This window comes from Malaclemys terrapin, chromosome 10 (assembly GCF_027887155.1).
Source record: "Malaclemys terrapin pileata isolate rMalTer1 chromosome 10, rMalTer1.hap1, whole genome shotgun sequence".
NCBI lineage: Eukaryota > Metazoa > Chordata > Testudines > Emydidae > Malaclemys > Malaclemys terrapin.
Window position 1 is genome coordinate 43,890,684 of NC_071514.1, and position 3,255 is coordinate 43,893,938.

Sequence of the window (3,255 nt, forward strand, 5' to 3'; positions counted from 1 at the left end):
CCATCGATTTATATAAGGGCAATAATATATTCTCAGTCTTATTCTCTATCCCCTTTTTAATGATTCCTAACATCCTGTTTGCTTTTTTGACCGCCTCTGCACACTGCATGGACATTTTCAGAGAACTATCCACAATAACTCCAAGATCTTTTTCCTGACTTCTTGTAGCTAAATTAGCCCCCATCATATTGTATGTATAGTTGGGGTTATTTTTTCCAATGTGCATTACTTTACATTTATACACATTAAATTTCATTTGCCATTTTGTTGCCCAATCACTTAATTTTGTGAGATCTTTTTGAAGTTCTTCACAGTCTGCTTTGGTCTTAACTATCTTGAGCAGTTTAGTATCATCTGCAAACTTTGCCACCTCACTGTTTACCCCTTTCTCCAGATCATTTATGAATAAGTTGAATAGGATCGGTCCGAGGACTGACCCTTGGGGAACACCACTAGTTACCCCTCTCCATTCTGAGAATTTACCATTTATTCCTACCCTTTTATTCCTACCATTTATTCCTTCCCTCTCTTTTAACCAGTTCTCAATCCATGAAAGGACCTTCCCTTTTATCCCATGGCAGCTTAATTTACATAAGAGCCTTTGGTGAGGGACCTTGTCAAAGGCTTTCTGGAAATCTAAGTACACTATGTCCACTGGATCCCCCTTGTCCACATGTTTGTTGACCCCTTCAAAGAATTCTAATAGATTAGTAAGACACGATTTCCCTTTACAGAAACCATGTTGACTATTGCTCAACAGTTTATGTTTTTCTATGTGTCGGACAATTTTATTCTTAACTATTGTTTCGACTAATTTGCCCGGTACAGACGTTAGACTTACCGGTCTGTAATTTCCGGGATCACCTCTAGAGCCCTTTTTAAATATTGGCGTTACCTTAACTAACTTCCAGTCATTGGGTACAGAAGCCGATTTAAAGGACAGGTTACAAACATTAGTTAACAGTTCCACAACTTCACATTTGAGTTCTTTCAGAACTCTTGGGTGAATGCCATCTGGTCCCGGTGACTTGTTAATGTTAAGTTTATCAATTAATTCCAAAACCTCCTCTCGTGACACTTCAATCCGTGACAGTTCCTCAGATTTGTCACCTAAAAAGCCAGCTCAGGTTTGGGAATCTCCCTAACATCCTCAGCCATGAAGACTGAAGCAAAGAATCCATTTAGTTTCTCCGCAATGACTTTATCGTCTTTAAGCACTCCTTTTGTATCTCGATCATCAAGGGGCCCCACTGGTTGTTTAGCAGGCTTCCTGCTTCTGATGTACTTAAAAAACATTTTGTTATTACCTTTGGAGTTTTTGGCTAGCCGTTCTTCAAACTCCTCTTTGGCTTTTCTTACTACATTCTTGCACTTAATTTGGCAGCGTTTATGCTCCTTTCTATTTGTCTCACTAGGATTTGACTTCCACTTTTTAAAGGAAGTCTTTTTATCTCTCACTGCTTCTTTTACATGGTTGTTAAGCCACGGTGGCTCTCTTTTAGTTCTTTTACTGTGTTTCTTAATTTGGGGTATACGTTGAAGTTGGGCCTCTATTATGGTGTCTTTAAAAAGCACCCATGCAGCTTGCAGGGATTTCACTTTAGTCACTGTACCTTTTAACTTCTGTTTAACTAACCCCCTCATTTTTGCATAGTTCCCCCTTTTGAAATTAAATGCCACAGTGTTGGGCTGTTGAGATGGTCTTCCCACCACAGGGATGTTGAACGCTATTGTATTATGGTCACTATTTCCAAGCGGTCCTGCTATAGTTACCTCTTGGACCAGCTTCTGCGCTCCACTCAGGACTAAATCTAGAGTTGCCTCTCCCCTTGTGGGTTCCCGTACCAGCTGCTCCATGAAGCAGTCATTTAAAGCATCAAGAAATTTTATCTCTGCATTTCGTCCTGAAGTGAAATGTTCCCAGTCAATATGGGGATAATTGAAATCCCCCATTATTATTGAGTTCTTAATTTTGATAGCCTCTCTAATTTCCCTTAGCATTTCATCATCACTATCACCGTCCTGGTCAGGTGGTCGATAATAGATCCCTAATGTTATATTCTTATTAGAGCATGAAATTTCTATCCATAGAGATTCTATGGAACATGCGGATTCGCTTAAGATTTTTATTTCATTTGATTGTACATTTTCTTTCACATATAGTGCCACTCCCCCCCCCTCCCCCCCCGCACGACCTGTTCTGTCCTTCCGATATATTTTGTACCCCGGAATGATTGTGTCCCATTGATTGCTCTCAGTCCACCAGGTTTCTGTGATGCCTATTATATCAATATCCTCCTTTATCACAAGGCACTCTAGTTCACCCATCTTATTATTTAGACTTCTAGCATTTGTGTACAAGCACTTTAAAAACTCGTCACTGTTTAGTTGTCTGCCCTTTTCTGATGTATCAGATTCTTTTTTATGTGAATGTTTATCATCTGATCTGGCCCCTACTTTATCCTCTTCCATCCTCTGCTCTTGACTATAACCTGGAGATTCTCTATCATTAGACTCTCCCCTAAGAGAAGTCTCTGTCTGAGCCACATGCTCCTCTGCAGCAGTCGGCTTTCCCCCCATTCTCTTATTAGAGCAGCTATGTCTCCCACTACCAGATTAGGGATGGCCGCTGCCCTAGCCATCCAATCCAAAATGGTTTCCCTAGTTAACGGGCCCAGTGATTTTCCCAGAGCACGCGCTTGCTCAGGGGAAAACACTTTGCTCTCTTGTCTTGTTTCTCCACCTTGGCCCTGCTGACCATCTCAAGTCACCACAGTAGTAGTGATCGGAGCCAAGGGGAGTGCTGGGTCCATTGCAATAGAGGCTGATGGAGTGGTCCCCTCCCTCGCAATGTCTTTGTCTTGATGAGACTCGGGCCTCTGCTTGGGACTTCCATGGCTCTCCCCTTCACTCTCACTCTCCGAGGAACTAAACCTTTGAGGGAGAGGATCAGCCTGGAGAGCCCTGATAGTTCCCTTAGAACGGGCCAATCAAGCCCTCAGACGTGCTTCCCGTCTTTGGCAGCCTGAATGGTTCGCTGCTTCACTCATACCTTCCTGCATAGTTTTAATTAACCGACACAGAGCGGCCTGAGTTTCCTCGAGCTGCGTATTAAGGATTGCAACCTCCTGTTCTTTTCTAGATAATTGATCGGTCAGGTCTTGAATTTGACCGGTTAATCTGCCTATTTGTGTCACACCCGCTGAGGCCTGATCATTAAGCGTCTCAATTCGGGAGGACAGCCTACCTACTTCA